The 18,130-nt window shown below is 34.9% G+C and overlaps 1 protein-coding gene and 1 long non-coding RNA gene across 3 annotated transcripts in view; one reads left to right on the top strand and one right to left on the bottom strand.

Annotated features, from left to right (window-relative positions):
- The window catches only part of LOC105485564 (roundabout guidance receptor 1), a 1,159,905-nt gene that overhangs the window by 761,768 nt on the left and 380,007 nt on the right, over positions 1 to 18,130 (bottom strand). The gene's annotated exons all lie outside the window — the stretch shown is intronic.
- The window catches only part of LOC139362094 (uncharacterized), a 102,712-nt gene that overhangs the window by 38,032 nt on the left and 46,550 nt on the right, over positions 1 to 18,130 (top strand). The window contains exon 2 of the long non-coding RNA XR_011620436.1: positions 6,833 to 7,075. This is a non-coding gene — a long non-coding RNA (uncharacterized lncRNA). The remainder of the gene's footprint in view (positions 1 to 6,832; positions 7,076 to 18,130) is intronic.

Below are 18,130 nucleotides of genomic sequence, written 5' to 3'. Positions count from 1 at the left end.
CATCTGGGGTTTTAATTGGCTTTTTATCTTGTATTGACTGTTTGATAGGACCATAATTGTTCTTTTTTAATTTAGTAATTATATCGTAAGATTCTATTAAAAGCAAATTTCAGTTAACTCTGTAAGAACTACATAGAAAAGTGATGGGAATTAAAAGGGCATTTTAAAAAGTGGAACAAAAGATAAAGTACCAGTCATGGAATCTCTTAAGAGTGAAATTTGGAGTTCCTTCCTTTAGTGTATAGAGGCTGGTGTTTCAGCTGAATTTATCATCCAATTCCTATAACAGTTTCAAATATATTAGTCTCTTGTGATGTAAATGATTATCTAGTTAAAATTCTGAAAATAATTTCACAGACACTTGGATAGAAAATATAATAAATATTATTAGAGCTCAGACATTCTTTCACATGAATACATTTTAAAATAGAATAATAGGTATATGGTTTAAAATACAGACTCTAGCCCTCTCTTCTTTAGAAAGGGGAAGTCTCCCCTCAAGCTACTTAATGACATTGACCAATGAGTATAAGTGATTAATTCTTAAAAAGAAGAAAAACTGGTATCTGTTTTTTATTTCATTTCTTTGGAGAGGGCAGTCATTAAAATGCAAACAACTTTGGTTTAATTTGATAATATATTTGAACCATAAGATATGTGCATATTTTAAATTGCCATGCTTAAAAAAATGATTAGTTGTCATATAAGCTGACATTTGCTACACAAGCATTGACCACATGTAAAATACTTTAATGGTTATGCTATTTACTTTCAGAACTTAGTCTTTTGTAGAAATGCTGCATTTCAAAATCGAGATTGTTTTATTTTTGCCATTCAAAAAAATTCTGTAATCTAGAAGTTATTTTTCCTTGACTCTAAGTTGGAATAATAGTTGGACTTATATTCCATTTTTTCTAATTCATATTAACTAAATGAATACAATCAGACTTTAGCTTTGGGCAATGGACTTTAGAATGTATGTTTTTATTCTTACTGAATATACTTAAATTAAGTTTTCTCAATAAAATTTTGCATTTGTCCATCCTTTTACTTATTTATTCAACATTTATTCAGTGCCAGCTATGTACAAAACATAGTTCTAAAAAATCACAGGGAAGACAAAGTTTGTGTCTTCAAATCTACTATGGAAAATCAGGTAGCCAACAAACACCCACATTATAAAGGAGGGTGAATCAAATGGCTTAACTGGATTTGAATCTAGAGAGATATGGAAAAGATGCCTCTTATTTGGAGAGTCATAAGAAACCTCACAGTGTTCTGTGCATTATGAAGACATACAGATTGGCAACTCAATAGTTAGATGAGAAAAAGATAGACAGAGTTGGGAAGAGGAGGAAGGGCAAGCAAGCAGTGCTAGAAAAACTGAGTCTGCATTGGCATGGACTCCAAAAAATGACTAGCAGCCAAAGGGGACGGATGGAAATCAATAATTTTTAATGTATGATGGGATTTTTACTATTTATTAGACAGAAGAGTGGACATCCATGCCAGTTCCAGAGCAATAGCCAAAGGCCCAGTAAGGAAAATATCTATTGGTTAATTCTAATGCCCAGAGTTGAAATAGTCACCAGTCAGTGGCCCTGAAGATAATTACATACTCTATTTTCTGCAGATAAATTCGATGCTTCTCAGGTCCCCAGTCAAGATTGCATCTCAGATGATGGCCAGGTAAGAAGTTTCCAAGGCGACCTTAGTCAAGTGTACTGGAAATATCCCTGGAGGAGATGAGAAAGCTAATATCTGCAGACAGGTCAATGGAATAGCAATGGACTCAGTCCTCACTATATTAACGATGTTAAGATTTTGAAGAGTAGGAAACAAAACCCGTGAAGTTAACTGCTTAATACACACTACCAGATAATGATATAATTAGATCTTAAACCTGTTTTGGGCAACAAAAGGCTTGAGTTTAAAGTCTAGTTTTATTATTTCCTAGTTGTGTGACATTAAGCAATTAACTTAGACCAGGTTTGGGTCTGAGTACCACGAACATGCCTAGAAGTTAGAGGCCAGGTGTTATCTATAGGACTGAAGGATTTTTCTTGCTGTCATAGTCAGTATCTACATTGTACATCATTTCCAATCCGTGTAACCTGACTAAGTTTAAATAACTAAAGTGTGCTATTTGAATATATTGCTGCACTATTTACAGTATTTTTAAAACCTCTTAATTTTTGAGTTTACACAATTCATTTTTGAGCCATTCAATCCATTGGAAATCATGTAAAAAGTACACAAATTGCCTTATTTCCCAAACCTCTTCATACTATATGACACTACTCGCATCTAATTACTAATGCAGGGTCAGGTGGAGGCTAGCATTCGGACTAGGCATCTACAATGCTTGTTTTCAGAAGTCTTTGTCCCTTAAGATCTTTATGTTTTCTGAATAATTCTATTTCCATAATTTAATCATCTCTTCCGTGTTAGAATGAAAATATATGATGGGTAGTGATATGGTTTGGCTGTGTCTCCACCCAAATCTTGTCTTGAATTGTAGCTCTCGTAATTCCCATGTGTTTTGGGAGGGACCTGGTGGGAGGTAATTGAATCATGGGGGCAGGTCTTTCCTGTGCTGTTCTCATGATAGTGAATAAGTATCAGAATATTTTATGGTGTTATTTCCCTGCACGCACTCTCGGGCCTGCCATCATGTAAGACGTGCCTTTGCTCCTCATTCACTCTCCACCGTGACTGTGAGGCCTCCCCAGTCATGTAGAACTGTAGTCAAGTAACCGTCTTTCCTTTATAAGTTACCCAGTCTTGGGTATCTCTTTATTAGCAGCATGAGAACCGACTAATACAGGTAGTATTTTAAAGGTAGTAAAAAGGCGTTTGATAGTCCTTTTCAAACTTATCTTTGAGGAGAGCACATGATAGGAAGGAGTGAATAAAGATATTGTCTCCAAGGAAACCAAGAAAAGAACGAGATGTAAAGTTTCTTCTCCTACCACTTCAACTTTCACTTATATAATAATAGAAACACATACACACAACCACGGCACTGTTTGGGGAAAATAAAAATACACAATTAGATAATTAAGCAAATATATAGCAGAGTTCTAAAATAGTAAAGTAATTAAAAAGTGAACCAAGTGAAGAAGGCAAGTTTTTCAAGCCGCTGAGAAACGTGACACCTGTTTATTGTATTTGTGACCTTTAAAAATACATTCTTTCCATCTTTATGTGGTAGCCCCCCTAATTTATTAAAAAAGAAAAAAAGACACACAACGCTTTCAAATACATGTCAAGCCGTATTTAAAGATGTTATTTAATCTGTTGCCAGCGTATTAAAAAGTTCATTATTCGGACACCTAAAGTGTTCTGGCATAAGTTAAAAATTTAACAGCTTTTCTCCAATAATTTCTTGACAGAATATTACATTTTACAAATAATACAATCCTGCCAAGTATCTTTGAGGAAACAGCAAGGGGATTTAAATGTTCTACTTCTACAATTATTTGAACACGAAATGATTTTCAGTAGTATTTGGAGAGCTAACTGAGCAACGAACAGAAAAAACATTTCACAACCACTTTCCATTAGTAGAATTGCAACTTCTTTATTGTAAAATATTACCTTCCACTTTCTTTCTAAATAATTCATTCGATGTAGCTTTGGCCTAATATTTATGTTTATCCTCTTCATTATACACAGTGTCATATGTTATTTTGACCGCAGTTTCACTTCGTAATTCATCAGAGTTTGCACTAATGGAGAAAGGTGGTCATTAGGGACCGCCAAGAACTGCTCCTGCTATATCTCTCTAGCTAGAGCCTAACTGCTTGTGTTCCGTGCATTCCAGCCACCCTTTATTGTCCACTTAATTTCGTGTATGAGTGATATGGTCTTGCTAGCACATCAGAGACGATAAACCTAAAAATATTTTGAATGTTTACAACTTGATAATCCAAATATGTACACAAAGGACTTGACTCTCTTAATTAAGCAGATGAGCAGAGTGGCACGACAAAGGTAAAACACTGGTTAATTGGAATGGTAGTCCTCATGTTCTTGCTCATGCAAGTCCCTCAACACCCCTCCAACCTCTACCCCCACCACTGTCCCTTTTTATCCTCCAATATATATACTCAGCATTTTTATTACAGGGAAAGCAAATATTTGATGTTCTTTTAAGTTATGCGTTTGTGTAAGACACACACTAAATCTGTCACTCTCACTGTCACACATTCTCTCTCTCTCTCTCTCTCCCCCTCTCTCACTCTCTTTCTCTCTCTCTATCTCTCTCTACTCTGTCCACTTTAGGCCTTAACCAGGGCTTGCCTAATAACTGTTCAGAAGTAACTAGTCTGGGAAACTCTCTTTTCCCACGGTGCCAGCCTCCTCCATGGGCCTGTCTTCCTGTGCCCCACGCTGCAGTGCCTGCAGCACGTTTGCCTTCCTGGCAGCACTTTCTATTCAGCATTCCCCCCACCCTGTCAAAACTTACTGCTTCTGTGCTTTAATCCCTCAGGCTGTCATTCTTTGTTCATCTTATCCATAAATTCATATGATAGGATGTGGAATCCATGACTGCTTCATATAGACACACGATTTGTATTTTTGCAAGAGTTTACTAAATTTTATTCTCAAACATGGATAAATAAAATAGTTTATTTAGCTCTTCCACTCTTTTTCTCTGTAGAATTATGTTATTTCTTGAAACTCAGTATAGGCCCCCTTGGAGGAGCGCTTTTATTATTTTCCTAGTTTTAAATTGCATACATTAAGCTTTATATTTTCATGCCTTTACACCTTATATGCTCAGAAGAGAAGTAAACTTTTCCAAGAAACAACTATTGGTAATAGACTTTTCCATCTCTCACATCATATAACATGATACTTTGGTGTATAAAACAACGAAAGAGCAATGGAACAGGGAAAGGCTGAGCATCAGTTTCAGCTCTGCCTCTTCCTGTGTAACCCTGAACAAGCAAATCGCCCTGGAGCTTCACATTTCTCATTGCAAAGCGAGTTTAATAGTGCCTTCACTAACTATTGGTGAGGTCAGATAGTCACAAATGTTTCCCTCTGTGCTCTGAAGACACTAGATCAACGTAAGTTGAATTAATATAATAGATTGTCCATAAATCATTTAAGTTTTTGGAGGGTGAGGTTAGCTAGTGGAACATTACACATGTACACTACACAGGTACCTCTAAGTCAGCTCTTTACAGATAAGGAAAATGTGGTCTAAAAGAGTGAAAATGTATTTCAAGACAAGATATGAAGGCTTGAATGTGGTAGTTATTGCTCTCGATTGCATTTTCATGCTCTCTCCATGAAATAATGTATTCCATTCTTGCCATGTTTCCATGGCCAGCAGAGTGGAGTCCCTTGCTTATTTGGGCTTGGTCATGTGGCTTTCTTTAGCCAGGAGTATGTTGGAAAACTTAACATCAGCACAAGATTAAATGTAATTCTCAATTTGGGTGTGATCACTATTGCTCTTACAATGTCCATGAGTTAGTTGATCATGTCTGGTAGACATTGTCCCTTCAGGTCAGAAGCAGGATGAAACGATATAAGTATACCTGATGATGGGCGCCAAACCTAAAGATACTTCAATTGGATCACATTAATATCCCTTAAAACAAAATTCCCATTTACCTTGTGATCTGAAAAACCTTAAGGCTACACTTTTGGACTTATATCGTCATTCACACTTGTAGAATTGTTCATAATGTGGCTGAAAATAATAGTGTCTCTTGTAAGGTAATAGTGTAAGATAAGGCTATGTTTGTATTCATTTTTATTAAACATCTAATACTTTCATAGGAATTAATGCCATTTACTGTATGTTATAACAGTGGCTTTTAAAAAGTATTACCACCAGGCCACAAAATTCAGCCTCACTTGGATATTTATAGAAATATAAAATGTTTAGCCCCATTGCAGACCTACTGACACTACAGTGCCAGGGGTGAGTTCTGTAATTTGGTTTTAGTAAGCCCTCAAGATGATTTTGATGCATGCTAATGTTTAACACTGTATTATGTAACTATTTATTTAATTATTCATTTACTACAACAAAAACTGTGCCCATATGTTCCAATACAAATCCTGGTTAGCACTGTAATGCATTCCTGCTTCTTTTAATTTGTTTCCTGTAGATTCGTCACATAATTATTCTAACCCTTCCGATTTTCTCCATTTCTCAATCTCATTCTATTACTCCATGCATCATGTGAGCTCCTTTCAACTTTCATTGAGAATAAAAGGGAATTCCTTTCTCTTCCAGGTTTGTCACTCAATATGTTACTTTTCCTACACCTACTCTTTACTCTTTTCCTTCAATTATAGGAAAGGATTGTCATTTTTCTTTATAGAACTCTGTATTTCCCAGGATTATACGGTTAATCTCTCTATGCAAGTGGCTGGTGTATCCTCTTTTTCCCTTGTCTATTCCTCCCAACTTGCAAATGTATAAAATGGGGAAAAATGATCAAGCCTGCTAACTTTCTAGCTACCAAGTCATCAGCACCCATTGCTTTAATATTTTACCATTAACTCAAAATTCTTTGCTATGTAATGTCTAACCCTATTATAATCTTGCAATTTTGAACAATCTCCACTGAGATTCCTGATGAAGATTATGGTCACTTTTAGTTTGCATTTTGCTAACCTTTTCTCAGGTAATTTTAATTTATGTGGTAGATTAATATGGTAACCTACTATATTGTTTGAAAATATGATAGATTGATTCCATTGATGGTCCAAATTAATGACTTCCTATGTTGTGTCCTATCCAATGTGACTGTGACGGCTTCCATCAAGAGCTGAAGTCTATTTTCTCATCCCTTAAATCTAGGCTGGCCTTGTGACTCACTGGGACTAATAAAAGGTGGCAGAAGTGACGGTGTGCCAGTTCTGAGTCAAGCCTGTAGAAGCTTTGAACCCTTATGCTTGCTCTCCTGTAATCCTGCCTCTACAATGAGAACAAGACTGTACTGTGCTATCTTGAGTGAGAAGCACTCAAGATCATGTGGAACTGAGACTGAGATGCTACTAGACTAGCCAGCTTTCAGCACATCCTCCATTTGACTGCAGATATGTGAGTGAGCCCAGCTGAATCATGGCAAAATGTGCCTAGACCAGTAGAGAGAGCAAGACTCTCTCTAGACTTTGGTAAAATAAGAAATGCAGCCGGGCGCGATGGCTCACGCCTGTAATCCCAGCACTTTGGGAGGCTGAGGCGGGCGGATCATGAGGTCAGGAAATCGAGACTATCCTGGCTAACACGGTGAAACCCTGTCTGTATTAAAAATGCTAAAATTATCTGGGCGTGGTGGCTGGTGCCTATAATCCCAGCTACTTGGGAGGCTGAAGCAGGGGAATCACTTGTATCCGGGAGTTGGAGGTTGCAGTGAGCCGAGACCACGCCATTGCTCTCCAGCCTGGAGACAGAGTAAAACTCTGTCTCAAAAAAAAAGAAAGAAAGAAAAAGAAGAGAAATGCTCATTATAAGCCATAAGTTTTAGTATAATTTATGATGCAAAAATAGCTGACTAATTTAAAAGTAAAACTGTTTTCTGTAGCATAATTCTTGGCAATAGTTGTCACTATCACTGTTTTTCCATCCCTGTAAACTGTGGCAAGTTATTATGCATGTATTGAGCTGCCACTTCCTATGTTAGTTTTGTTTTGTAGCATCATTATTAGCCCTAAAGTCTTACCTAAACTCTAGCCTAGTGTATTGGAACTGCATTTAGATTACGGTCAGGCTCCAATAACAGAGCTTAAGGCAAATTTGTAGAGTCAACATCATGTTTGAAACTTTATTAGTTTTCCTACAGAAAATTCATAGTTTCCTATGTAAAATGCTATATATGTGTAGGTATAAATATATAATTACAGTAATATGCATGTTATCAAGAGTACATATTCCAGATAAAATTTTGTACATCTTTTCAAATTTAATATATTTGAAATGGAACTTAATATTTTCTCCAAATACTCTGGCTGCCTATATCCCTACCATCATATTTTCTCATTTTTCACAATCATTTTCTAATCTTTAATCCATCTTTTATATTTACTTAGATATCTTTAATCTCCATTTCTATTGCCACCAGTCGAGTCTAACTGTTATCACCTAACACCTGAATTATTGAATCTTTCATCAGGGATGAAGATAAAGCATGATCATCAAAACAGATCTTACATTACATTGAATAAATAGGTAGCACTTTGAATGACACAATCAGGATGCTATACTCCATTCTCTTTTCCTGAACATTGAAAAGTTAGCAATGAATTGAAACTCTCAAAAATAAACTTTATTAAGAATATTTTTTTAAAGTGCACTTAATTTTTATAAACCTACTGTACAACTTATAATTTAAAAAGCTAGTACATTAATTTTGTATCCTGAGACTTTGCTGAAGTTGCTTATCAGCTTAAGGAGATTTTGGGCTGAGATGATAGAGTTTTCTAAATATATAACCATGTCATCTGCAAACAGGAACAATTTGACTTCTTCTTTTCCTAACTGAATACTCTTGATTTCTTTCTCTTGCCTGATTGCCCTAGCCAGAACTTCTATCACTATGTTCAATAGGAGTGGTGAGAGAGGGCATCCCTGTCTTGTGCCAGTTTTCAAAAGGAATGCTTCCAGTTTTTGCCCATTCAGTATGATATTGGCTGTGGGTTTGTCATAAATAGCTCTTATTATTTTGAGATATGTTCCATCAATACAGAATTTATTGAGAGTTTTTAGCATGAAGGGCTGTTGAATTTTGTCAAAGGCCTTTTCTGCATCTATTGAGATAATCATGGGGTTTTTGTCTTTGGTTCTGTTTATATGCTGGATTATGTTTATTGATTTGCGTATGTTGAACCAGCCTTGCATCCCATCCCAGGGATGAAGCCCACTTGATCATGGTGGATAAGCTTTTTGATGTACTGCTGGGTTCGGTTTGCCAGTATTTTATTGAGGATTTTTGCATCGATGTTCATCAGGGATATTGGTCTAAAATTCTCTTTTTTTGTTGTGTCTCTGCCAGGCTTTGGTATCAGGATGATGTTGGCCTCATAAAACGAGTTAGGGAGGATTCCCTCTTTTTCTATTGATTGGAATAGTTTCAGAAGGAATGGTACCAGCTCCTTGTACCTCTGGTAGAATTCAGCTGTGAATCCATCTGGTCCTGGACTTTTTTTGGTTGGTAGGCTGTTAATTATTGCCTCAATTTCAGAGCCTGCTATTAGTCTATTCAGGGATTCAACTTCTTCCTGGTTTAGTCTTGGGAGAGTGTAAGTGTCCAGGAAATTATCCATTTCTTCTAGATTTTCTAGTTTATTTGTGTAGAGGTGTTTATAGTATTCTCTGATGGTAGTTTGTATTTCTGTGGGGTCGGTAGTGATATCCCCTTTATCATTTTTTATTGCATCTATTTGATTCTTCTCTCTTTTCTTCTTTATTAGTCTTGCTAGCGGTCTATCAATTTTGTTGATCTTTTCAAAAAACCAACTCCTGGATTCATTGATTTTTTTGGAGGGTTTTTTGTGTCTCTATCTCCTTCAGTTCTGCTCTGATCTTATGTGCAAAAATCACAAGCATTCTTATACACCAGTAACAGACAAACAGAGAGCTAAATCATGAATGAACTTCCACTCACAATTGCTTCAAAGAGAATAAAATACCTAGGAATCCAACTTACAAGGGATGTAAAGGACCTCTTCAAGGAGAACTACAAACCACTGCTCAGTGAAATAAAGAGGATACAAACAAATGGAAGAACATACCATGCTCATGGATAGGAAGAATCAATATCGTGAAAATGGCCATACTGCCCAAGGTAATTTATAGATTCAATGCCATCCCCATCAAGCTACCAATGACTTTCTTCACAGAATTGGAAAAAACTGCTTTAAAGTTCATATGGAACCAAAAAAGAGCCCACATTGCCAAGACAATCCTAAGTCAAAAGAACAAAGCTGGAAGCATCATGCTATCTGACTTCAAACTATACTACAAGGCTACAGTAACCAAAACAGCATGGTACTGGTACCAAAACAGAAATATAGATCAATGGAACAGAACAGAGCCCTCAGAAATAATACCACACATCTACAGCCATCTGATCTTTGACAAACCTGAGAGAAACAAGAAATGGGGAAAGGATTCCCTATTTAATAAATGGTGCTGGGAAAATTGGCTAGCCATAAGTAGAAAGCTGAAACTGGATCCTTTCCTTACTCCTATACAAAAATTAATTCAAGATTGATTAGAGACTTAAATGTTAGACCTAATACCATAAAAACCCTAGAAGAAAACCTAGGTAATACCATTCAGGACATAGGCACGGGCAAGGACTTCATGTCTAAAACACCAAAAGCAATGGCAACAAAAGCCAAAATTGACAAATGGGATCTAATTAAACTAAAGAGCTTCTGCACAGCAAAAGAAACTACCATCAGAGTGAACAGGCAACCTACAGAATGGGAGAAAATTTTTGCAATCTACTCATCTGACAAAGGGCTAACATCCAGAACCTACAAAGAACTCAAACAAATTTACAAGAAAAAAACAAACAACCCCATCAAAAAGTGGGCAAAGGATATGAACAGACATTTCTCAAAAGAAGACATGCGTACAGCCTACAGACACATGAAAAAACGCTCGCCATCACTGGCCGTCAGAGAAATGCAAATCAAAACCACAACAAGATACCATCTCACACCAGTTAGAATGGCAATCATTAAAAAGTCAGGAAACAACAGGTGCTGGAGAGGATGTGGAGAAATAGGAACACTTTTACACTGTTGGTGGGATTGTAAACTAGTTCAACCATTATGGAAACAGTATGGCGATTCCTCAAGGATCTAGAACTAGAAATACCATATGACCCAGCCATCCCATTACTGAGTTTATACCCAAAGGATTATAAATCATGCTGCTATAAAGACACATGCACACATATGTTCATTGCGGCACTTTTCACAATAGCAAAGACTTGGAATCAACCCAAATGTCCATCAGTGACAGACTGGATTAAGAAAATGTGGCACATATACACCATGGAATACTATGCAGCCATAAAAATGGATGAGTTTGTGTCCTTTGTAGGGACATGGATGCAGCTGGAAACCATTCTCAGCAAACTATCGCAAGAACAGAAAACCAAACACCGCACGTTCTCACTCATAGGTGGGAACTGAACAATGAGATCACTTGGACTCGGGAATGGGAACATCACACACCAGGGCCTATTATGGGGAGTGGGGAGGAGGGAGGGATTGCATTGGGAGTTATACCTGATGTAAATGACGAGTTGATGGGGCTGACGAGTTGATGGGTGCAGCACACCAACATGGCACAAGTATACATATGTAACAAACCTGCACATTATGCACATGTACCCTAGAACTTAAAGTATAATAATAAAAATATAAAAATAAAAAAATAAAAATAAAAAATAAAAAGCTAGCAAGAAGAAATAGAGGTGGAAATAGTGATAAAGTTATAATGAAGGAAAAATCAATGAGTGTATCTGGCTAACACATAGAATTTGTGTAGGGAAGCATTTGGAATATAAATTTTCACAGAGGTGACAGGACAAGATATTCAAGAGTCTTGAATGCTGGGCTAAAGACAGACAACTATTACATTATAATAGATGCTGCTAATTAATTTAAATATTTTTCTGGTGAAATAATCTGATAATATTGAATAAATCTTTTAGATATGAGGTGGGACCTAATGTTCCCTAGGCTAGATGCTGTTAAAAATTAAGTTGAAGGTATGATTCTTAATAATGGTACTTTTTGTAACATTTTCTCTTAGACATTTGACCATTGAACTAAATCTTGTTATAGTCTCAATTTACATCCTGAAGTTTTTGGCCAATAACTAGTGTTTTTTCATACATATTATCTATTTCCTGAAAGCAATACCTGATTTCTGTATTTATCCTCTATTCTCAATTCCTTGTAATCAACTTTTAGTTGATTTGGAGCATACGTATGAGGCACGTATTCAGATGGTGGTATTTTCCATAAGCCCTTGGTACCTTAGCTGTTTTCCTCTTACACAGAATCTATCTACTAAGAATCAGAAAGGGGAAACAGCTCTGTGGAGGATTCAAGTAACCATAGACACCAAGGACAGTTGAAAGAGTTGATGCTAATAAACTTTGGAAGATATGATTCACATTGAAAAAGAGGCGTTCTCAATGGGCTGCTGGGGAGAAATGGAGTTACCTATTAGCAATTCAAAGAGAGCTTCCTATTATACAAATCTCTATATGTAGGTTAATTGCCTGCCAAGATTTCCTTTTAAATCAAAGTTAAAGTATGCAAGATCAATGCCATACAATGAAGTGTCATTATTTTTGACTACCTGAAATGCTGCATAGAGATTTTGTACTGATTTTATTCCACTAGGGAGCTGTAAGTATTCTTTTATTTTATTGATTATTATTATTACTATTTTAATACTGAAAGTTTGATAGTAAAGTGAGAAAAAAATTTCCGTAAGATTTACCATGTTTGAAACTGTCAAAATAAATTGTTTGATCAGCACTTTTTTCTGATTGAGATATAATAAATGGCTTGGAACAGTTGAAAACAAAGTAAAACATGGACCTGGAGGTACAATTTTATTGTGATTCTCAATTTAGGGATGGTATGTTACAAACACACTCATGACAGTCAGTCTCATCTCCTTGTTCCTTTCAGTTTTGCTTTTCTTTAGAAACTGGAATGAAGGCACATTTTTTTGTTGTTCACTTCCTGTTTCAAGCATTCCCCAGAAAGTAACATTTTTTACTCACTATTAATCTACCAAAAAGTAGCATGACAGTTTCCATACCCCTTGCAAAATTCGTGTACTCAGTTAACCCATGCCTCACTTGAATTCCATACCAGTAATTTTCCTTTCTTTCTTTAGTTAAGTTTCATTAGATGAATTGCCAGCTTCGATGTCTGGGCAGGTCAGATACCTTTCCTTTTAACTGTGAATAGCTTTAGTTCTTTGTGATTTACAGTAAAAATGCTCAGTAATCAACCTTTGTAAAAAATCAGATAATACACCAAAGTAATAATTTGTGTCACATGCCTTACTTATTTAGTTAGTTGTTTATTTTGATACTTAACTACTGGTTTAGTTTAGAGATAATTTCACTTTTATTTTTCCTAACAGATGGGCTGGGTATATCACATATGCAGTGTATCAAAATATCTTGTCCATTTAAAAACAAGGTATTCTGAGCAATGATCTGATGCCCAGAAGGAAATATTGATGGGTTAACTTGACGTTTAACAATATTTGAGAATTAAAGAAAATATCTTATACTTTTATTATTTTGCTTTTCTTAAAGTCGATACTACATTCTATGACGGATGAATAGTTTGAATGTGTTATTCTTCAGTTTTGTCACATTGTATCTAGTAAGTTTAAAATTCTACTTTTTGAATTCTCCATCTGAATAGAAAATACAATGATTAAAATTGCTTTCTGCAATTTTTTGTCTTAAATTACATAGTAAAAATAAACCGAAGATATATATAAAACCAAATATAAGCATTGATGAAAGCAACATGTAAATAGGTATTTACCTGCTACATGTGTATATTATGGAGTAAAGAGTTACTATATAAGAACTGGAAAAATTAAGAAATTAGAAGGAAGAAAGCACATAAACCCAAGAAACTCCTATAAGGCAATGAACAGAGAAGTGTTTTAAAATTATTTTATTATAAGGTAGATGAGGCTTTATTTTCAAACAATAAAGTTGAGTTTAATTTCAAATGCTTCCTTTAAATTTTTACTCATTTAATTCCTTTTAGCAAGTTAAATTATGGTAAGTCCTAGATGTTGCATTACAACCTGTTTATGTTTAGGTTCTAGGAAGTTAAACATATACACACATAAGCACACATACGTTTTTAAAAGTATCTCTGGTAATACTCATAATTACATGGGGGTAAACATTGTGGATCTGTTAAACTAAGAATACTTTATCTCAAACAGTTCTACTTTAAGGAAAGAATACATAAATCTCAGTCATCACTAAGGAAATCTCCCATACAGGAAAGTTATGCATCCTCTCTTCTTTTCTTACCCAGGAAGGATGATAGAAAAAAACTGTTATCTGAAATTTCACTGACAGAATACTTTCAGTTTGATGATACTGCACCAGTTGCAATAATGTCTGAAAGTTAAAGTTAGCTGAATTTAAAGTTTCTGAATTTAAGGGTACCATGAAAAAGCTTTCTTGCCTGGGGTCATATGTTCAGAAAAATCGTCTCAAATATGAATGAGAACAATCTTCATTCTTTAGGAATTTCACTATTTGTATTTCTTAAATTTTGACGCATGAAGTTGAATTTTAAATATTGTAAACGAATACACACCATGTCAATATTAGATGGCTCCAGTTATTTGAAGCTTTCTGTATATATCTAATCCTGAATCCTATGTCTCCTTATGTGCAAATGTTATCACAAATGTTTGAAAATAGCTTTTTTTAGGAATGCAAATTCAAGAAGTTTATGACCATGGCGCCTGCAGTTGAAGAGTATAGTGCGGTATGTTGGTGAAGATAAACTCTTGCTAAACAGGATTTTTAAAAATAACTCAGTATCGTTATTGTAATGTTACACTACTGCACAAAATATCTTCATGCCCTTATGTGTTATCTTTCCACAAGACCAGCTAATCCTAAAGGCGACATAAAGTTTGCTGGATAAAAATGTGGAACCTGAGACTTTTATGCAATAATCAGTTGTGACCTTACAACTTCTTGCTAACACCCCTAGGCTGAGTGCTAGACTTCTGCAAAAGAAGGAAACTCTTTACGTCTGCATGAATCAGTTGCTACCTGGTAGACATGGAATAAACAAAAATGACTTCACTAGTAGAATCACTCTCAGGGGAAATAAAGTAACAAACAAACATTTAATAATAATTTAAAAAAAAAAAAACATACCTGGGAAGAAACAGAAAAACTCAATGGAGATAGTTTCAAGAAATACAAATCTTCAAATGGTATAGACTATAATAAAAAGTCAACTTTTATATTACAGATTTACAAAGAACAATTTAAATTCTCTCTATACATTTAAATTATTCTCTCTTAAAAAACACTGAACAGGGCCAGATATTAAATCCAATGTAAATATTTTGCTTTTGATAGTTTTGGGAAAATAATGTAAAATTGTAAAGTCATCTTTATAATAGCCCTCAATATACTAGGAAAAATAGCTCAGTATCAAAATGCCTGGATGCCACAATATTATAGTAATAGATTTTATCCAAGATTGTTTTTTACATGAACTACCTGAGGGCATTTTAATTAGAAACGGACATAGTATATCAGAATATGTGATTTAAACTAAAAAAAAAAAAAAAAGAAAAAGGGAGGGGAGAACACCTTACTGTGAACGTCAGTTAGAACTCTAGGGAGTTTTATTTGCCTACTAATGTATTTATATAAATAATTTTTATTTTTGTACAAACTCACTGACTATGTCCTGGGGAATTTAAAAACAGGGAAGAGGAAAGAAAATACAATTTATAGATATTCTAATAATAATGAGGTTGTTCTATTCATGAATGGAAGAAGGAATAGCAAATTTGAAATTATGGAGATTTTACCATCAACGTATAAAGTAAAGTCAAGCAACACTATGTAATTTGTTTTCAATGAGACTTGTATTCTTGGTCAGTTATTGTTCTAAATGCAAGGCAATGAAAGATTACTGAGATATGCTTGTTGTTCTCACATTGCAGCTGACAGGGCATTCAAGTAGAGGGCTAACATGGATGAAAGTGCAGATGCAAGAGAGGGCAGCTCAGCCAGCAGATGGTAAAATACCCAGGGCAGCTTGATGCACTGGTTATGAGATAAGAAACAACACTCCTAAATAAATGCTGCCTATACTAAGATGAATGGATGAGAATTATGGCACAGAGAATTTTGAAGCCAGAAGCAGGACTGTGGGCTTTAGTCTTCAGTGCAGTGGAGTACCCACGCTCTACAGAATGTGAAAGGTGATGCAGTGGGGCATTGAAAAGGAAAAAACAATCCTATCTTATTGCTATTTTGCATCCAAAAAAAATAAGAAAATTAAGCTTCACTCTTAGGTATTACACTGATTTACTTCTTAGCCAGGCATATGTCAGAATGGTGACTTGTCATATGGGAGAAGGCACAGCTCACTGGGGTAGCGTCATAATTTTGAGATGTAGAAGGGATGACAAGTGGCCTTCTCCTTCATCTATTTGCTTTCAGCACTTTATGAAGTATTATACTTTAGAGGCATCCAAGGAAGAGAATTTGGAATTACCATATTTAGTTTTAACTAAATTAGACCTCATAAAATCGACATGTGCATGAAAATATTCTTACAAAGAAAGTACAGATGATAATACAAATAATGCCAGTATAAGTAAACCAGAAAATGACAGTAGCAAAAAATTTGTAGCAGTAACTGTTATTAGTATTAGACTGAACCCTTTGTCAATAACATTAAAAAATGAAAAACAAATGGCTACATAAAATTTTTAAAAGATTGTGTAAAGATTAATATTTAAAATAAGACTTCACTTGCATGCATAATTTGTGTATATATAAACATATATGCATATTTATATATAACATATAATATATTAAAATATAGTACATATTGTATATGCATGTTTTTGAAATATTAGCTAATGTTAGTAAAATGCCATCATGTTTAGCAAATCTTTTTAAAAAGGGCTTATTTCATGTTGATCATTGATTTTAAATTCCCAATTACTTTTTTATACCTATTACCATACTCTTCAGTGCAAGGATACATTTACATATTTTGTAAATAAATAGAAAACAAATATGTAATAAGTACTCAAATTTAAAAAAAATGTATAATGAAAGGTAGTAAAAATAGTTGTTAAAGACTCTGTCTAGAAAATGGAAAGCCATTAGAGTAAAAGAGGCAAATGTTTAAAACTTTGCAATAGCAATATTATTCTGGTTGCATGTGCAGGAAAAATTAGAGTAGGATAATGGCTTTGAGAGATGCTGCCAGATCCGATTCAATGTGACCTTTCATGTGGATGGCCTTATGAGCTCCTTGCAAATAAATGCTATGTTCTTTTAAAATTTGTATGCCCAGCAATTCTCACAGTGCTATATACACTATGTGAAATGGACCCATTGGAGGTGCCTGATGCATATTTCTTAAACTGAATGGAATTCTCACAAACTAATTTCTTTGTTAAGCTGTTAAAAGACTATCATCAATGTCATCTTTTGACTGATCTTTTATAGTGAAACTAAGATCTTCTATCTCTTTTCACAAAATATAATTACTGCCATAATACTTGTACCCTTCTTCCTTATGCTGTAATTATCTATGTAACACATGACATATACTCGAGGTGAACTTAGAATGTAAGTGCTATGAAAGGGAACAGTCAATATTTATTCAACCACCCAAATAGAAAATTTGTTTTTTCATGTAATTAAAAAAGGATAGAGATATCCTCATAGAAAGAGCTGGGAATTCTATTGTTTTAGTATCTCTCTGTCTCTCCCACCTCCTATAATCAACACCTCTGGGGATGGGTGTGAGGGGGCAGGGAGAGAGGGGGATCAGTCTGTTGGAACATCTTCACTCACAATAAAATAATTCTATGGTATAATAGAGATCATCTCTCAAGTAGAAAAAAAAATTAAAAATAATGAATGAACTAGAACTGCAGAAAAAAAAATTGCTCTGGTCAGAAGAACAGTTGGCCCTGCAGTGAACTCCATGAGGCAGACACTATTAAGCCCACTTTAGACTGAGCTAAATGATATACACATGCACAGGTAATATAAAGAAAACTAGGCACCTAGGTTCAGAGTTTTAAGCTTCTAGTCTGCTTTATGCTCTGAATATACAGAGAGAAAATATATTGTGTGGAATAATTAAGATTCTTCTCCATCTAGACTAATCCCAACATAGCAGTTATAATTTCAGATGCCTGATACAGAGCAACAGTAATCCAAAAACCTCATGCATGATGGGTATGTATTTTGTCCCACAGTTAGAACTAAAGGCCAGATACATTTTTAAAAATTAAAAACAACATATTTGTTAATGCCAGCATAATTTTAAAGAGAGAGAAAAAAAGGAA

Source organism: Macaca nemestrina, chromosome 2 (genome assembly GCF_043159975.1).
Source record: "Macaca nemestrina isolate mMacNem1 chromosome 2, mMacNem.hap1, whole genome shotgun sequence".
Taxonomy (NCBI): Eukaryota; Metazoa; Chordata; class Mammalia; order Primates; family Cercopithecidae; genus Macaca; species Macaca nemestrina.
Note: the sequence above shows the minus strand (reverse complement) of the source record. Positions and strands in the feature narration are given on the sequence as shown.